Source organism: Delphinapterus leucas, chromosome 2 (genome assembly GCF_059928025.1).
Source record: "Delphinapterus leucas isolate spDelLeu-1000000601 "Yukka" chromosome 2, BTC_Dleu_Yukka2, whole genome shotgun sequence".
Classification (NCBI taxonomy): Eukaryota; Metazoa; Chordata; class Mammalia; order Artiodactyla; family Monodontidae; genus Delphinapterus; species Delphinapterus leucas.
In genome coordinates this window covers 94,107,640-94,128,139 of record NC_143130.1, presented here as the reverse complement: position 1 = coordinate 94,128,139, position 20,500 = coordinate 94,107,640, and the positions used below count along the sequence as shown (strand labels likewise).

Sequence of the window (20,500 nt, the reverse complement as noted above, 5' to 3'; positions counted from 1 at the left end):
TGGTCATCAGAATAAATGTTGCTGAAAAGAGAATATGGAAACTTCCCTGGTGGTCCAGTGGTTAAGACTCTGAGCTTCCAATGCAGGGGGCATGGGTTCAATCCCTGGTCAGGGAACTAAGATCCTGTATGCTGCACAGCACAGCCAAAAAAAAAGGAGAGAGAGAGAATATGAACTAAATAAAACTGACAGAAAAAATAACACTGGTTTTCTTATAGAAAGCGCTTTTAGGGATGGAAGTCAAAGTCCAGGAAGTTACTAAGAGAATGGGAGAGGAGGACGTAGGGACAGTGACTGTGGACCACACATTTTAGGAGATTGACAGTGAAAGAAGAGAGAGAAAGGGCCTGAGCTAATAGTGTTAGCAAGGTCACTTTTCTTTGCTGCCCTTAGGGACTTAGCCATAGACAGTTACTCCACTCCTTCCAACCGTTAAGTTGGAAGAGAATGTCCACAGAAGTTCCTCCTTTAATAAGTCAAATGGAAACGATGCATTAGTAAATGGACAAACAGGGTCTCATTGTGAGTTCTGTGATCCCTTTCAGGGCAAGTCTGTTCTGTACTACTCGTTCTAGCCCTTCTTTATATACTCTTTTGAGTTGTAGCTTAGATATTGCTACTAGTAGGCTGTTTCATGCCTCTGAGCTTTTCCACTTTGTTGTCTGTTTATATTCTGCAAGGTTCGACTCAAATGCCACAGTCTTTTCGAAGCTTTCTCTGACCCCAGTCTGAGTGAGACTTTATCCCCACAGAACCCCGTTCCCACACTGTCATAGCACCTGCTTTATTCCCCTACAACTGTTAGCAATTTTATTGGTCTCCACGCATGGATGACAATCTCTTGTGGAAAGAGAGTAAGGTTTTCATGGCTGGCTTCACAATGCCAAACACAAGCCTGACATAAAGTAGGCACTTGTAAGTGTTCATTGAACAAAGGTGTAAATAAAGGAAAGTAGGATTAGAAAGCCTCAGGAAGCACTTCATTTGTCCATTCAGTCCATCAGTCATCCTGTAAGGACAAGCTCAGGACTGGGCTTCCAATAGTCACTTGACTTTATTTAATTAATTTTTAATTTAATTTTTTACTGAAGTATAGTTGATTTACAATATTATATTAGTTCCAAGCATACAACATGATTCAATATTTTTATAGATAATAGTTCATTCAAAGTTTTTATAAAATATTGGCTATGTTCCCTGTGCTGTACAATATATCTTGGTAGCTTATTTATCTTATTTACTACTATTTTATACAAAGTAGTTTGTACCTCTTAATCCCTTACCGCTATCTTGCCCTCTCTCCCTTTCCCCCACTCATAACCACTAATTTGTTCTCTGTATCTGTAAGTCTCTTTCTGTTTTGTTATATTCATTCGTTTGTTTTATTTTTTAGATTCCACATGCATTTGACTTTTTAAAATTAATTTTTATTGGAGTATAGTTGCTTTACAATGCTGTGCTAGTTTCTGCTGTACAGCAAAGCGAATCAGCCATATATATACATATATCCCCTCTTTTTCGGATTTCCTTCCCATTTAGGTCCCACAGAGAATTGAGTAGAGTTCCCTGTGCTACACAGTAGGTTCTCATTAGTCATCTGTTTTATACTTAGTAGTGTATATTTGTCAGTCCCAATCTCCCAGTTCATCCCACCCCCCAGATTCCACATGCATTTGACTCTAATGTGGCATATCACACCAAGTTCCTCACCCATAAGATAAAGTCTGCTTATAATAATAAAATTTTTTAAAAAAGATAAAGTCTGCTTAGTCTCCAGAAGCTGAAAAATAGGGATTTTTAAACCTTGTAACCCCATTTCACCGTATCCTTAAATAGAAGTGGAAGTGGGAATAAGCATTCTTATTCCTTTTCACAGACAAGGAAACTAAGGCAGAAAGCAGAAAAATAATTGCAAGAAGCTCATCTCTTTTATACTTAGGTTCTCAGGGTCTCTCAAGAATTAAATGGTGGCTCAGTCTGTGCCAAGTTTCTAGATGAGATCGGCTTGTGACTCTTTCTATTCTCCATCAGTCACCTACAGATACTCATCACCCCATGACAGGCTCCCACTCCCACAACCCAGTAGTCTGCACTGGACAAATCTGTCCCTATGCCAAATACATAGTTACTTGCAAAAGCATTACCCAAACACTATCACAAATCTTCCCATTAGCCAGGGCTCTTCCCCAAATGGGCCCATTCTAGTCTTGCAGAACAGAATCTGAACCACCAAAGGCTAGCCCCCTGTCTTGCAGAAGCTTGTAACAAAGGGTAGAGGGTGTGGGAATCATGAGGTATGAACAAGTTGGTTAGTTGGTATTTATTTGATCCATTTTCTTTAATCCACGTGAGAAGAGCTAAACAAATTGTTTACCTGGTGTCTGTCCCCTGAGGCCTGAGCATTCAAATACACTAAACAGATGATTCACCATAAAACTCCAGTTCTGTCCATTTGTAAAACCCCAGCAAAGTCAGGTTTTCAGGTTAAGGGGGCTGTGCTCTTTGCTGATTTGTAAGTTTTAAGGCAGTTGGGTGTCTGGCTCCACTTAGTGCTGAAATGTCATAGTGCAGCCTGGTTCCGTTTTTCCACAGCCATAAAAATCAAGGAAGGGGTGAACTATCGACCACTTTTCTGTTTTAGGCAGATATGTAGCAATCACGTTCAATTTGAGAAGTTTGAAGTTCAAATCCTTCGGTGTTTGTGCTGAAAATAGTAAAAAATGCAGGCAAGAAATATGAGGCCAGAGTTGGAGTCAAGAGGAGACCCTCTGGCTACTATGTGGTAAACCAGTTTGGGTTCTTGGTCTGCGTTCTTTGCTTTATAGATAATGCTGCAGATCCTTTCAAAATCACTGTCCTCGTGCCATTCCTAAGACTTCATGGGAGAGGGAAAAGGGCCCAAAGTGAGGCTAGAATCAGAAGCTGGAGGTTTTCAATAGCATCACTGTATTAGCCCCAATTTTTAGTTTACCACATACAAAAGATTAGATGGTATATTACTGGGTTATTTTAGATTTACTAAACCATCGGGGGCACTGTGTGCTTCTAATAAACATTTTTAAAGGATTAATAACGTTCTATGTTGAATTTCTTTCAAACATTGCACCATAGAACACTTATTTGATCTTCAGTGTCATTCACTGTCCATCAAGAATTTGGTCAAGTCAGGGGCTTCCCTGGTGGCTCAGTGGTTAAGAATCCACCTGCCAGTGCAGGGGACGCAGGTTCGAGCCCTGGTGCGGGAAGATCCCACATGCCACAGAACAACTAAGCCCGTGCACCACAACTACTGAGCCCGCGCCCTAGAGCCCATGCTCTGCAACAAGGGAAACCACTGCAATGAGGAAACCGCGCACCGCAACGAAGAGGAGCCCCCGCTCGCAGCAACTAGAGAAAGCCCGCGCACAGCAATGAAGACCCAATGCAGTCTTCATTTATTTATTTAACAATTAATTAATCAATTAAAAAAAATCTCACTGACTGATGAACAGGTGGGTGATTGCTCTGAGCAAACAACCAGACTCCACAACTTGAATTGCTTCCGTATGATGTTTTATATTGGTTGAGGAAACATATTGCATGACTTTGGAAAAAAAGAATTTGATCCTGACATAGTTTTATTTTAATAAGGACAAAGGCTTCATTTTATGTCTGAAAGACAGATGGGTCATGCTTATTACTAGTATAATCCTCGGGTTTTCCGAATGAATAGAGTTATAGAAATGAGATTGCATCTGAGTAAATACATTAATCTGGTTCCAGGCACATTTTTTTTGGCTAGTACAATTTCAATTGTTCATTATTCTCACTTGAATGGACCTCTCTGTGTAATCATAAAAACATTTCCTTAACAACCAGTACCAAATAATTAAAAGGATAGGATACAGTGCCCTTGTGCTATGATACAGAGATAACTCTATAACCTTTATATAAAATTTTATAAATAACAAGGTACTTTTTAATCTTAAGACACAACTCATCTAGATATTTATTTATTTAGGCTGCGCCAGAATCTTCGTTGTGGCATGTGGGATCTAGTTCCCCGACCAGGGATCGAACCTGGGTCCCCTGCATTGGGAGCACAGTCTCACCCACTGGACCACCAGGTAAATTTAAATTTAAGTCATCTAATCTTTATGACTCTGCAAAGTAAATATTAGTACTATCATCACCATTTTATAGATGAGTAAACTGAGACTTAGAGAGATTGGGCAACTTGCCCACAACCATAAATAAAGGAAGGAATAGGAAAGCAAGCCCTGTCCACATAGATCTCACCCTCTTTCCCTTCTCAGTGTATTTTCCACAACTTGACTTTTCAGTGTAATTTAGGATATTCATAATGTTTGAATGATAAGAGTAAGGAAAGAAAAATAGTTAAAATGTCAACCAAGGAAGAAATTAATAAGTATTTAACGAAAGGATAGCCTCCTAAATGACAGTGTCTATTAGCTCTACATAAAAATTGCATACACAGTGCCAGAAAGTAAGGAAGGGCTCCCCCACAAAAAAGGAAAAAAGATAGGAGCATGTCCAAAGGACACAGAAGTGACCTGAAAGAGCTTCCAGTGGCCAGAGCTGGAAGAATTTGATCAAACAAAATAAATAATAATAGCATTATATTATAACCTGAAGAATAGAATAAATATCCATGAGTCCACACTGATATAAATAAATGATTAAATAAGTAAATAAACAAATAAATGGGGGAGAAGGAACAATTCTTCCTCACAGAAGAATTCCAATTAATGATGTAGAAAAAATGAGGCAAATAGAAAATCACCATTAGAACACCACAGTAACAATTGCTACAGGCAAGATCAATCAAATCATTGAGTGAAACAGTAAAATCCAAATAAAGTATGGAGTTCAGTCAATAGTAATGTATCAATGTTGGCTCAATAGCTGTGACAAATGTATATGTAAGATGTTAACAATAGGGGGAAATGGGTATATGGGAACCCTATGTACTATTTTTGCAATCTTCCTGTAAATTTAACACTATTAACTTAAATATTTGTGGACTATTACAAAGACAAAATTCCAGTTCTCAATTACAATGAGAAAAAAGTAGTAACCTTGCAGTGTGAAACCTGGCAGACAGCACCTTAACCAGATGATCAAAGTTAATATCACCAGTAATAAGACATGTCAATATCACGTACCCCTGATAAAGGATGTGTTAAGGACATTGTCTCTGTGAGATTTTTCTCAAAAATTTATAACCTCAATCTAATAATGAGACAACATCAGACAAACCTAAATTGAGGGACAGTTTACAAATTTCCTGATCTGCAATACTTAAAAGTGTCAAGGTCATGAAAGACAAGGAAGGATTGAAGAACTATCAGAGATCAGAGGAGACTAAAAGAGACATGACAGCTAAATGCAATGTAGGAGCCTAGATCAGATCCTGGAACAGAAAAAGGATATTAGTGGAAAACTGCTGATATCCAGATTAAGTCTATGTTTAGTTAATAGTATGTACCAATGTTAATTTCCCAGTTTTGATAAATGTACCATGGCTACATGCCAACATTAGAGGAACCTAAGAAAAGGGTATATAGGAATTCTTATATAGGTGTATAGGAAGGATGTAAGGAATATAGATTTGTGCTATCTTTGCAACTCTTCTGTAAGCCTAAAATTATTTTGTATTTAATTTTAAAAGTAAAAGCTGTATGTAAATAATATACAAATTAGTTCTCTTCTGCTTCCTATAGCTGAAGGAAAGTCCTGTTAAGTTTTAATACTCTGTGTGGTATAACTTAACAAACACAATCACTACGTATGAAATCTTCCCTTCAGAAAGACAAATACTATTAGATCATAAGCTCCTTGAGAGCAGGGTCCATATTTTATTCATCCTGCATCCTTGATGCCTGGCACATAGTAAGTACTTAATAAATGCCTATTGAACTGAACTATGCTATACAGATGCATATATAGATGTATATTACATATACACATAATTACACACACAGATACATATGCATATATCAAGGTAAGGGGGAAGCAAAAGATTACAACCATAAAGACATATGTTCCTGAAACTGAAGAGCCAAATTCAAAAATAAAACATCCCATGAATTAATTGAGCATGTTGTATAAGCTCAGATGCCATAAACACATCAGTCTTTTCCTCTCTGATAAGCTTTTGGGCTATTTGACAGAACAGGTTTACCTTTGCCACCTGGTGACAGGATGGCAATAATAGCAGTGGCTGACAGCCTCTCTACTTTTCTCCTTAAGACACCTCCCACAAAATGTTCAGAGTTCCCTGCATAACCATAAAACAGAGTCTCTTGACAGTTTCTGTCAGCTGACAGCAGCATGGAATGACTGAAAAGGGAAATCATGCAGTGGGAAATAAGAGACTGCCTTTTTGCGCACCAACTTTGTCTCCCACCCAGCACGAATAAGAGAATAGGGACTAAAAGAGGGAAATGAGTACAAGACTGAACATTTTACCCAATTTTTCAGTGATAGATAGAAAGGGCAGATGGTAAGTGGATCAGATAAGAGTTGTTTTTATCTTTTTTTTTCTAGATCCTTTTCTTTGTGTGTGTCTGAATATATATGTGTGTGAGAAAGAGAGAGAGAGATACAGAGAAAGGGGGGAGACTGGGATCCATTTCTGAATGTGTGTAAGAGGCCATATGCAGCCACAGTTACACACAGACACTTAGAGGTGTAGATAGAATTGGAGACAAAACTGCCTGCCTGCCAATTCTTCTAAATAAATATGTTCACAGATTTCATAGCACTAATGAACTGAAAAGTAACCACATATTGAAGCTGGATGCAGCTGTCTACACTAAGTTTGAGAATATTTTAAGTGAATATTAAACTAATAATAGGGACTTCCCTGGCGGTCCAGTGGTCAAGACTCTGCGCTTCCACTGCAGGGGGCGAGGGTTCCATCCCTGGTGGGGGAACTGAGATCCTGCGTACCACGCAGTGCGGCCAGAAAAATCGAAATAAAATAAAAAGAAAGTCTTCATTTAAAATAAATAAATAAATAATCTAATAATAGAAATCAGAGAGGCCAAGTTCTCAAAGATGCTTGAGTAAGCAGCCAGTTAACATAATACAGGAGGAATACGTAGTTTGGATATCAGATGTTAGATTCATGGGTATTCATCATAACTTTATAATTTCAATATATGATATATATGTCTTGTGAGTCAAAATGTTGTCCTGGGAGTATGGTAAAAAGATAATAGGAAAAAAATTTTAATTGGTTTATAAGCAACTACAAATGTTTAAATTTAAAAAGTCGAGGCACAAGCTACAGTTATGATACATGAGTAAGGATGCTCAGAGTTGACTGATACGATGTCTGCAGCATTGTTGTGATAGCTTTGACACATTCCTGAGCTGGGCTGAGAAATATTTATCGTGATGTCAACAAACCTGTGCAGTGTTGAATTTTAATAGTAATTTTAGTAATAAAGATGTTTTTGTTACTGTGGACTACAAATAACAGATGGTTGATCAAGACAGACAAAAACTAGCCCAAACCCTTCTAATGGCCCAACTAAGAGAGAGTGGCAGGGATAAACTCCAGCTCAAGTCAGACTCCACAGCCCATGTTTTTTCCACTATATCATATCCTTTCAAAGTGCTAGTGCCAGTAAAGCTCTAACTAAACATCATCCCAGAGAAACTTAGCTGAAAGTCAGCCTTATGAGAGAAATGAAAGCGCCACTTGACACACTGATTCTAAAAGTTATATAGAAAGGCAAAGTAGCAAAAACAGCCAAGGCCCTTGTGAAGAACCAGAAAAGAGAATTTAATCTCCTGGATATAAAGACACAGTATAAAACTTTAGGAATTAAGACAGTGTGGTGTTGGTGCAAGGATAGACAAATAGAATGGAATACAGAGCTCATGCATTGATCAACATTTGATTTTAACAAAGGTGCTACTGCAGAGCAGTGCAGAAAGAACAATCTTTTCAATAAATGATGCTTGAATCTTGGGGAGAAAAAAGGAAACTTAACCTTTAACTCATACCATACATAAAAATCAATTCAAGGTGGATTGCAGATCTAAACTTAAAAGTCAAAAAATGTTTCTAGAGAATAATACAGAACATTTTCATGATTTTGGTGTAAGGAAACACCAAAAACAAGACACATAAATTTAAAAGTTGATAAATCTAACTCAAATTAAAATTAAGAACTTCTGTTCATCAAAAGACATTATTAAGAGAATGAAAAAACAATCGGCAAAAAGAAAAAGAACTTTACAATGTATATAACTGACAGAGGGTTTGTATCCAGTGTACATAAAGGACTACTAGAAATCAACAAGAAAATGGTAAACAATCCAGTTGAAAAGTATGCAAGAGATTTGAGCAGGCATTTCACAAAAGAGGATATCAAATAGCCAATAAACATATTAAATTTGCCCAACCTCATTAGTAATCAGGGAAATGCAAATTAAAACTGCAAATGGATAATACTACATATTCACCAGAATAGCTAAACTTAAATAGACTGACCATAACAACTGTTGGCAAGGAGGTGAAACTCTAAGAACTCTCATACTCTGTTGGCAGAAGTGATACAACCACAATTTGACTTTACTAAAGTTAAGGACATATCCCATGACCCAGCAATTCAACACTCTGATACCCAATAGAAATGTGTGTATATATATGCCAAAGAGACATGTACATAAATGTTCATGCAAGTATTATTTGTAACCTCTCCAAACTGGAAACAACCCAAATATGACATCAGCAGTGGAATGGATAAAAATGTAATGTGATATATTTGTACAAGGAATGATATACAGCAAATGAAAACGAACAGACTATACCTACATTAAGGATAAATCTCACAAACATAAGGATGAATAAAAGAAACTAGATACCAAAGAATACATAATGTGTTATTCCATTTGTAGAAAGTTTGAAAAAAACAGGCAAGACTGAACAACAGTGTTTTAGAGCACATGCTTAGAGAAGTCAAGAAAATGGTTACCCTTGGGAGAACAAAGGAGATAGTAATTGAGAGAGAGTTGCTGGTGATGTTCTTTTTCTTGAGCTCGGCAGTGGTTACATGGGTGTTTATTTTTGGGATAATTTGATGAGCTATTCATTTTTGTATTGTGCACTTTGCTAAATGAGAGTTCTATTTCACAACAAAAAAGGTTTTTAAAAAAAAGCAGGATCTTTTTAATCCCCCCTATATTCCATAGAGGGGAGAAAAGTATTGACCACTTATATGTTAGGTTTGGTGCTCCTTTTCTGAAGCCAAGGGAAGAATGGCATACAAAGATGCATGTCATGATTCCTGCCCTTAAGAAGCTTATAATCTTATAAGGATGAGAGATACACAAAGTATTACAAGGTAGGATTAAGTGAGCAGCAAATAAAGATACCATTCTGCTATTTGCATTAGTTGGGTTCCTACTAAATGTTATATTATCTAAAAAGTGCATTATAAAAGTGATTGTCTCCACTCCTGGGTATATAACTGAAAAACACTAAGTTGAAAAGATACATGTACCCCAGTGTTCATAGCAGCATTATTTACAATTGCCAAGATAGGGAAGCAATCTAAGTGTCCATCAACAGATGAATGGACAAAGAAGATGTGGTATATATATGTATGTATACACACACACACACACACACACACACACAATGGAATACTACTCAGCCATAGAAAAGAATGAAATTTTGCCATTTGCAGCAACATGGATGGATTTGGAGGGCATTATGCTAAGTGAAATAAGTCAGACAGAGAAAGACAAATACTGTATGATACCACTTCTGTGTGGTATCTAAAAAATACAACAAGCTAGTGAATATAACAAAAAAGAAGCAGACTCACAGATATAGAGGACAAACTAGCGGTTACCAGTGGGGAGAGGGAAGGGAGAAGGGGCTATATAGGGGTAGGGGATTAAGAGGTACAAACTATTATGTATAAAATAAGCTACAAGGATGTATTGTACCATACAGGGAATATAGCCAATATTTTATAATAACTATAAATGGAGTAAAACCTTTAAAAATTATGAATCACTATATTGTACACCTGTAAGTTATATAATATTGTACATCACCTATATTTCAATAAAAAATTTTAAGTGATTGTCTCAATGGGAAGAATTGAGATATAACAAAGAAAAATAATAGTTATTTTTCTTCAGTATTTTCAGCAATGAAGATGTTTTTGTTATTGTGGCCTAAAAATAACAGATTGGTTGATCAAAACAGACAGAAACAAGCCTGAACCTTTCTCATGGCCCTTTACCTTCACACACTGAAGCTTTTCCATTTCTGTTTTCATCTTTGGCCCTGAAATTTTCCAAGCACTTATGTTCCAGAAAGATAATTTTTAAAATCTTATTAACATTTACTCTAATGATATGAAATCCAGCAGCTCTAATGACATTGCATGTCTTTTCAAAGAATTTATTACCCTTGACTTTTGCATAAGTCATGGCCTTTATTTTCCTAGCTCTACACAATATTATCATTAACCAGGACCTCTTATACACACTGTTATCACTTTTATTACCCATTGTAATGAAAGATATGAGACACAAGTGAAATAAGATGCAAAAGAAATTCCAGCCCAGTTCACAAAATGAACCGCCAGCCATTCATTCAGCCTTACGTTTCTATAACAACAAGCAGCAGCAGTTCCATAGCACCATCATGTTATAGAACCTGCAACCAGTCTAGGCACTGCAATTCACGTTCTCTATGTATTTAATTACATCCAGTTTGCAATATGAAAACCAACTGTAGGTGAAATGCCTGTGTGTGTAAGTTGCTATGGAAATATGGAGAGGGAAATGTTTAATTCCTTCTTGGAGGGAAACTGAAGTTCAGGGAAGGTTTCATATTTGATCTGTGTTTTAAGAAAAGAGAAGGTGTCCGCAGGTGTTGAAGAGGGGGAGGCACCTCCAGGTCAGGATGCAGTGTGAACAAAGCCAGGAAACACTGCTGCGAAAGCCCAGAGAACAGAAATTAAACTGCATGGTTGAAATAGGGTTTTTTGAAAGTGAGTCTTCAAAATCTTTTAAAACACTGCAAATGTATATCCATCTCACTGTGTAGAACTAGTATATCTTATTTCCTCAGAACAGAAGCTGTTGCTCCTCAGTCACTTCTCAATGACATATTTAGATGATTTCACTCCAGTTAATCTGCATTCATTTTCTTCCCATTAGACACTTTCCCCCTTTATAAAAATGACTATAATTCACAAAAGGCACTGGCAGTCTCTGATAAAAATATATCTCTATGGACAGGCTTTAGAGTGATTTGGCAACATGAATACTGAACTCTAAGCAGGATATCTCGGTCCTGATCCTTCAAGGAGCATGTCCTTCAAGGAGCTCCGAGATCCTGCTTAAGTCACTGAACCTGTTTTGACCTCAACTTTATTTACTTGTAAAACAAGATGATCTCCAATATCCCTTCTATTATAATGGTCCTTTCAGATGGTGAACCATAAACTAATCAGCAGCCTAATGTCCTAATCTGATGCTAGGAGACCTGCCTCAGGTACCTGGCACAAAACAGATATTAAAATATTTGCTTCCTAAGAAATGGGCTCTCAGGGCTTCCCTGGTGGCACAGTGGTTGAGAGCCCGCCTGCTGATGCAGGGCACACGGGTTCGTGCCCCAGTCCGGGCAGATCCCACAATCCACGGAGCGTCTGGGCCTGTAAGCCATGGCCACTGAGCCTGTGCGTCTGGAGCCTGCGCATCCGGAGTCTGTGCTCCGTAAAAAAAAAAAAAAAAAAGAAAAGAAATGGGCTTTCAGATAGAGTTCCTCAGACAACGCTAAGGCAAGGGAAAGAACCTCAATCTAGGTACGTGACAAACTATACTATAATGCTCATCTGTCGTTAAAGTTTAGTTCAATGAGATTCAGAAATCTCTATACTTGACCAATGCTATGCTTTTTTTAAAAATTGTAGTAAAATATGCATAACATGAAGTTCACCTTTTTAACCATTTTTAAGTGAACAATTCAGTGGCATGATGTCCATTATCAATGTTGAATAGCCTTCACAGCTATTTATTAATGCTATGCTTTTGTGTTTTGCTTTCTCCCCCAGAGTTTCCTTAGAAAATATTATTTTAATTACATTTTCTCTTTCTCTCAGTTGAATTAAAAGGTAAAGGATATTTCACGCCTCTATCAGAGTGGTTCTCAAATTGGGGGCCATCTTCCCCCTCAGGGGATATTTGGCAATGTCTGGAGACATTTTTGGTTGTCACAACTGAGGGGATGCTATTGACATCTAGCAGGTACAGGCTAGGAATACTGCTAAACATCCCACAGTGCACAGGACAGCCCCACACACAGACTTAACTGTCCCAAAATGTCATTAGGGTCACTTTTAAGAATGCTTGCTCTTTTTAAATTTTTAAAAATTTAAATTTTTTAAATTTCAGAATCAATATGGGACTCAATGTCTCTCACTGTCAGCAATGGAGATGCGTGGTAGCAGCAAGATTGGGAAAGTTTTGAAACCTAACGAAAAACAGCAAGGCTTGGGCAGATAAAGTGTAGAAACCAAATAAGGATGAGCTGTGAACATTTCCGTGTGGTGATGCCCTCACTGCTCTGCTCTCTGATTCTGTGGTAATGGTCATTTAATAACCCTTCCTGTAGTACAAGGTTTATCAGTGGTACAAGTATAATATTTAAAAGGCCAGTCCAAAAGGCAAGAGGTCTAAACTGAGAAAGGCAGTATTTAATTACTTCCTCCTTTGGGATGAGTTCTTTCTAAGAGTCAATCTCTCCTTGAAATCTGGCTTCTATTGCACCTTGATTACTCCCATCTCATCTCATCCTTAATTTACTGGAAATATGTCTGGCTCTGATTTTGACTTGTTTGAGATCTTTTTTTCAAAGAGGACTACTAGCTTGGTTAAACCCAGCTGAGTTCCCTACCAGAAAAAGTAAGTAGTAGTTCCTTTTATAACATCACTGCATTCTAATATGTTTTCATGAATTGGAAATAAAGGGATAGAATTGCAGCTTGTCTGGCAATTGCAGATAACCCTAGAACACTGTCACATCAGTGATCATCATCCTTCATGTGTGCCAAAGAACAACAACAACGAAAACGATGAGAACAATTGGCTTATTAGAAAAATTTAGCAGTGTTGTAAACGAAACATAATTAGAAAGGTAAATTTGCTATAGTAAAGAATATGCGTTGTAAACAGCTTTCAATAGTATTATATGACCTGCTTTTAGAATTTATATCCTTGTTCTCTTTTAGAAAAGATATGATTTAAAGTAATCTAGGGGCTTCCCTGGTGGCGCAGTGGTTGAGAGTCCGCCTGCCGATGCAGTGGACACAGGTTCGTGCCCCAGTCCGGGAAGATCTCACATGCTGCGGAGTGGCTGGGCCCGTGAGCCATGGCCGCTGAGCCTGCACGTCCGGAGCCTGTGCTCCGCAATGGGAGAGGCCACGACAGTGAGAGGCCTGCATATCGCAAAAATAAATAAATAAAAATAAATAAAGAAAGAAAGAAATATAACCTCTGGAGTTTATAGCTCTACTTTGGCCACCATGTACACTGTCAGTTCAGTTCATCCACATTTCCTTTAAGAGTGATGTTAGATCAGTTTTTAAATTTCAGGACTTTGACTACTCATTTAAAGAGCATAAATCATTTTGACCCTAGGTAGGAATACATTAGAAACTAACTGAACTGTCCTAGGACACAAATATAGGGAAATGGCCAGGTTGTTAGGTTCTGTATTTGATGTTTTATGAAGACTCAAATGATTGTTGTTGGAAAAAGATCACAGCTTTTGACCCAAAGAGAAGTGATTAGCTCATGGAATGATGTTAAAAACAGGGGCAACTAGAGCAGCATTTCCTAAATATGCTCCATGGAACATTAATTCCAAGGAAGTTGGCAATTGATATGGCAAAAAAAAGAGAAGGATTTTTAAACCAAGACCCAAATTAATTAGTAGGTTCAGTTAAGTGAAAATGTCAGTTCTCGAAGAGGCAGGCATCAGTTAAAATGATTTTTTTTTAATTTATTTATTTATATTTATTTTTGGCTGTGTTGGTTCTTTGTTTCTGTGCGAGGGCTTTCTCTAGTTGTGGCAAGCGGGGGCCACTCTTCATCGCGGTGCGCAGGCCTCTCACTGTCGCGGCCTCTCTTGTTGAGGAGCACAGGCTCCAGACGTGCAGGCTCAGTAGTTGTGGCTCACGGGCCCAGTCGCTCCGCAGCATGTGGGATCTTCCCAGACCAGGGCTCGAACCCGTGTCCCCTGCATTAGCAGGCAGATTCTCAACCACTGCACCACCAGGGAAGCCCAGTTAAAATGATTTTTAAACATAGTTCCCTGATTTTTTTTTTTACTCACGAGAGCATTAAGTAATCACTGGATATTACCCACACTGGTTTTTTAGCCACCTGCTCCTGGTGATCTTTCTCCTGGTGCTTTTTTAGCCACCTGCTCCTGGTGCTTTTCTCTGGAAAGCAGAGCTAGAGATTGACCCCACATTTTCCTTAAGACATGACCTGGTCACTGCAGCCTCCCGGATGACCTGCCTTCGTCTCTTTTAATCAGGATTGACAGTGAAGGGCTTCCCTGGTGGCACAGTGGTTGAGAGTCCGCCTGCTGATGCAGGGGACATGGGTTCGTGCCCCCGTCCGGGAAGATCCCACATGCCGCGGAGCGGCTAGGCCCGTGAACCATGGCCGCTGAGCCTGCGCGTCTGGAGCCTGTGCTCCGCAACGGGAGAGGTCACAACAGTGAGAGGCTCGCGTACCGCCCAAAAAAAAAAAAAAAAAAAAAAAGATTGACAGTGAAGACATCCAACCACTACTTCTTCCTTCTCATCTGGAGCACTAAAAGATAGGTTTCCTCTCTTCTCTACTAGAAATATTATAAAGTGGTAAGCATGCAAACATTTTTGTAACATGATAGTACATCTGATATATTCTTTCCTTCCCTTTGATATAATTTATATACATTATTTTGTGGAAGAAGAACAACCTAAGCCTAAGCTAATACAATATTTTCCCAGTGACAGCTTAGCTCATCAAATGACAGTTTATGATGTCTAAATGCTCACAGGCATATGGCTACAGTCTCATCTTGCTATTCAACACATGCAGAGTTAATAGGTTTCCTTGTACATGGATGTTTATAGCAGCATTATTTATAAATAATAAATTAAAAATAATGAAGTACTGATGCAGGTTACAAACATGTATGAACCTCAAACCTTATGTTAAGAAGACAGCTAAAAAATAAATTAATTAATTAATTAAAAAAAAAAAAACGAAGACAGCTAAGAAAGAAGACAGCTAGGACTTCCCTGGTGGCGCAGTGGTTAAGAATCCGCCTGCCAATGCAGGGGACACAGGTTCGAGCCCTGGTCTGGGAAGATCCCACATGTCACAGATCAACTAAGCCCATGCACCACAACTACTGAGCCTGTGCTCTAGAGCCCACAAGCCACAACTACTGAGCCCACGCATCACAACTACCGAAGCCCGCGTGCCTACAGCCCGTGTTCTGCAACAAGAGAAGCCACCACAATGAGAAGTCCGTGCACCGCAACAGAGAGTAGCCCCCACTCGCTGCAACTAGATAAAGCTCACATGCAGCAACGAAGACCCAACACAGCCAAAAAAATTTAAAAAAAGACGACAGCTAAGTGAACCTTAGGCTAAGTGAAAGAAGACAGTCACAAAGGACCACATACTGTATGAGTCCCTCTATATGAAATGCCCAGAAAAGGCAAACCTGTAGAAAAAGAAAATAAGCCTAGACCTTGTAGGGCAGAAGGATGGGGAATGGCGTCTTATGGGTTTCTTTTGAGATAATGAAAATGATCTGAAATTAGTGGTGATGGTTGCAAAACTCTGAAAATACACCAAAATCACTGAATTATACATTTTAAATGGGTGAACTTTATGGTAAGTAAATTGTATCTTAATGAAACTGTTTAAAAAGTTCATAGGTTTCTTTATTATAAAACTTCTCAGGACTTTAATAACTTGATGTAATTTGTGAATCTTCAAGAGGAAGGTTGAGAATGAAGTGCTTACCCAAATGATTTGCCCCATGGACCCATGCTCCCCACCCCCATCTACTTTTTGAGCATTTCCATGGAATTGGTGTTTCTATGTATCCATTAAGAAAGTTCTAATCTAGGACATATAAACAATCTTTAAAGAAGTTCTAATCAAGAGGTAAATACTTGTTAATCCTTGGATAACGATTTGAAGGAATAATTCAATGGACTTAGGTGAGATGGGCCAGGTCTTGCTACTTTACCCGAAGTTATATGTAAATAATACTATAGCTAAGACATATATTCTACGCTTGATCTTACCCCAAGGGCAGAAAAGCAATAAAACATTTATTCTAACAAGCAGTGTTTCAAGGTAGTAAATTCTTAGAATTAATTTGCTCCCATTCAAAAATTACCCCTCAGTGGAAGAGGAAAAGGAAGAAAGGGAGTGGAGAGAGGTCTCCTGCCGCAAGCGTGATGGAGAACTGGCCATCAGTCTTACTCGTATAGGTCCTGCTTGGGGAATAAAAGGCAGATGCGCGGAGCACCAGGCATAATAAACTTTCCAGGTGCTACCTACTATTCCCCTCCTGGACTAAGGGAATTTTTTGTCTTGTTAACTAAGCTAGCTGACTAAACCAGAAACCTTGTTTCCTTTTCCTGTGGAATTCATTTCTCAAAGCCTCCGTCAATCATCCCTAATATTTCCTAGAAGTGAAGAACAGCCTGGACAGATGTTTCCTCCAAAGCAGCCTCTCAGAGAGTGAAAAAAAAAGAAGAAGAAGAAATAAGGGGGCACAGGGATGATCACACTTTATGAGTTCATTATTAGAAGAAAATTTTTGTACTTTTTCTTATGTATCTCTTACACACTGGCAGGAAGAGGTGAAAGGTATGACATGGTATTCAGTCAAGAAAATTGATTTCAATATGATAGAGGATAAAGCCAGAGGAGTGAAAGTGAGATTCACAGCTTAAAACTGAAGACAACTACATCCCCATACAGCTCTTGCATAGATTTGAGAAAACAGAAAGATCTGAGGTTGTCAGGTGAAGATCTTCAAGGAGGTAGTGAAGCGATGTGCAGTTTTCTCTACAGCTGGAAAGATTTCTGCAGCTATAAAAATGGCTGCAAGTTAATTTACAAAGAAACTTCTGACCATTTCTCCAGGGTTCCCTATTTCAGTGAATGGCCCAGGAGTGATCCAGTGGCCGAAATTAAAAACTGTTTCCCTGACTCTATCATTTCTCACCTGAATTATCGCAACAGTCTCCTAACTGGCCCTCTGTATACCATCTATATACTTGAGGCACAATCACACTTGGCTGGAAAAGTCTTTCTAAATCATAAATCTGATTACATCACTCTCTCTTAAAACTTTTTCATGGCTTCTTATTACTCTTAGGCAAAAATCCAGACCCCTTAATATGAACTTCTCCATAATCTGGCCCTCACTTATCTCTTCATCTTCATCTCTTGCCACTTCTTTTTCTAGTCTCTACACCAGGGGATCCAAAGTGGAGTGCATGTACAAGACCATCCTTTGGGTGTGGGATGAAAATATTTGAACTTCTACAGATTGAGAAGCAGGAACAGAAGCTGAAGAAATGGCATACATTAAGAGTCTGGAGTGAGCCAAGCCATAACTACGTGCCAGTGGATGTCTAGAGGAAGCAAACACTCTGAGGAAGAAGGGACTATTAGGGAAATACGGGGAAAAGAAAGATAGAGGCACCGGAAAGAGAAGGTGGTTCCTAGAGCTCTATTCCTGATAGATACACTTCTGGTTCTACTTCCAATCTATATACATCCTTATAATACACCCTCCTTTTCCTTGAGAAAAGGGTCTTATTTATATTTTTTAAATGTCTTGGAAGAGTGGTATTTTTTCCATGCAACCGTAAGAATCTACCTAAAAAACTTGGTGTCCATCTATAGGGACTGGTTAAAGAAAATAAAATATATCTTTCTATGCATTTACCAAAAGTGAATATGTAGGTCCTCTGCTTCTTTGCGCCCGATTTGCAACCTGCGGTTCTGGAATAGCTGGGAAGATGCGGTCCTTGGACATCGCGGAGCTGGCAGAGCCAGAGGAGGTGGAGGTGATGGAGCCCGAGGAGGACTTCGAGCAGTTCCTGCTCCCGGTCATCAACGAGATGCGCGAGGACATCGCGGTGCTCACCCGCGAGCACTGGAGAGCCTACCTGCAGAACGGGAGCAAGCTGTGGGAGATGGATAGTATGCTCATCCAGATCAAGATGCAGGTGGAGGCCTCAGAGGAGAGCACGCTCAACCATCGCACAACGCGGACAACGGAGTCGAGGGCAGAGGGACCAAACGGTGCAAGAAGGCGGAGGAGAAGGCTAAGGAGATCGCGATGATGGCAGAGATGCTGGTGGAGCTGCTCTGGGGGATAGAGAAGAGCGAGTCGTCCTGAAGGAGGGTCAGCCGTTTACAGCCAATGGATTCTGGTCAACTGACGGAGGTTGGCTGACACCCTGGAGAAGCTGAAACCAGAGAGCCTTTTGTTTTCTCTTTTTTTCTCTGTCTACGCTCTGTCCTCACTTACACCACGTTTCTGCTATGGTCTGTGGTTAATGACCTCAATGTGAGTTTTGACTGTTAAATGTTTTTCTTTGGGGAGGTAACTTTTATTTGGAAAATGCTCTCACAAGAATTAGGGTCTAGATTGTAAGCTCTTGCAGCAGTCACATTTGTCCCTGGGCTTTCGTTATTTCTAAATTTTTGAGGTGCTTTGCTCTTTATTGTGTGACCTGATAGCTCCCTGGAACTTCAGGTCTGCGTGTAACAGATGAGACTCAGAGTTGGAGTTCTCCAGCTCTGAAGGTGCTGAAGGAGCTGCATTATTTCTAGAAGACGACTCCATGAAGCGATTGCTAAAGAAGCTGAAGAAGGGATCAGACTTCAACTGGGAATGTGAATGGGGCTGATCTGGCTAGGACTGATGAATCAGAAGAAGGGCTGAAGGATGGTATTGTATTTGGGAACTTTAATTTCTCTGTGAGAACAAAGGAGGAGAGATGTATTTTGTTCAAATTTTAAGTTTTATGTGGCACACTGATGTAACCTGTCTGGTCATATTGTTTGGACAACCTAACTTAGCTTTATGTGACATGGAACCTAGAATAGGAGACAAGATAGATCTTGGTATTCCATATAATCGATGTAATACCCTGATGCATTTCAGGGGATTCTGGACATAAAATGAAAGAGATATTTGCAAAGGCCCTTGAGGGTCTGGGGAAGAAAAGCAAGGGCTGTCTGTTTTGGACCCTAGACTGAACAGGGACGAGGTTTCTTCAAGATTCATAAGTTGTCTAGCTGTAAGTTCATTTCAGTAGCAGACCTGACAAGTATTTGAGGTCAAAACCCTACTGTGTGTTTAAAAAAAAATTTACCATGTTAATAAAAGTATTCATTTGCTTAAAAAGACAAGACGTAAAAAAAAAAAAAAGTGAACATGTAGTGTTAATTTGATTAACATGGAAAGTTGCTTCCAAGGTATTTTTAAGTGAAAAAGTAGGTCACAAAAATTTTGTTTAATATTTTGTGTGTGTATGTATGTAGACAGAAAAAAATCAGGAAAGATCTATACTAAAATGTTAGTAGTGGTTACATTTGGATGGGTGGAATTGTGGGCAATTTTCACTTTTTGTTTTTCCTTTCTGATTATCTGATTTGCTGTTGTTTTGAGCATGCATTACTTTCAGAAACAGGAAGGTAAACTATTAAATTTTTTTCATTTCTATGAAGAGAAAATATTAAATTATTTCCATTCTTAAATATATGTGAGACACAGCACTAGATGATGGAAAGATAAACAGGACAAAATTCTCATCTTTAAGGATCTCAAAGTCTAACAAGATGATAAATATGTAAACTAATAGCTGTAATACAGGTATAATAAGTGTAATATCATGTATGTTAGGTGTAGCAGGACACAAGGAAGAAATCGTTGGGGAAGAGACATTCAAACAGGGTCACAAAAGGCTTAGAGAATGAGAAGGGAGTGCTTTCAAGGGAAGAGAATGAGAAGGGTGTGCGTTCAAGGCACGAAGGCATGAAATAGCACAGGGTACACAGGGCGTCATCTAATCACATATCATTTGACATAAGTTACTTTGCTATGGAAATGAACAGATTTTCTTTAAAATACCAATGATTTTTAATATAGATTTTAAATAACCCTAATAATGCCCAGATGTCAAAAGAAAGAACATTGTGTACACTGATATAATGTTAATAAGAAAGTGTTCACAGACATATTTCAAAACATATTAGTATTTCAAAGTTACTATACTACTGTGCTGAAAAATGTGTTCTTTTGCAGACACTGGCTTCTGTTCTGTCTTGGGATGTCATGTGCTACCTCTCCAAGATACTGACAAATCAAAATAGTACCTGAACAGGAACAGCGAAGTGAGTTCAATCCATCATC

At 38.8% G+C, this 20,500-nt stretch overlaps 1 pseudogene; it reads left to right on the top strand.

Annotated features, from left to right (window-relative positions):
- The first annotated feature begins 17,564 nt into the window (after positions 1 to 17,564).
- Positions 17,565 to 20,206, top strand: LOC149750210 (MORF4 family-associated protein 1-like; annotated as a pseudogene).
- Positions 20,207 to 20,500: the final 294 nt, after the last annotated feature.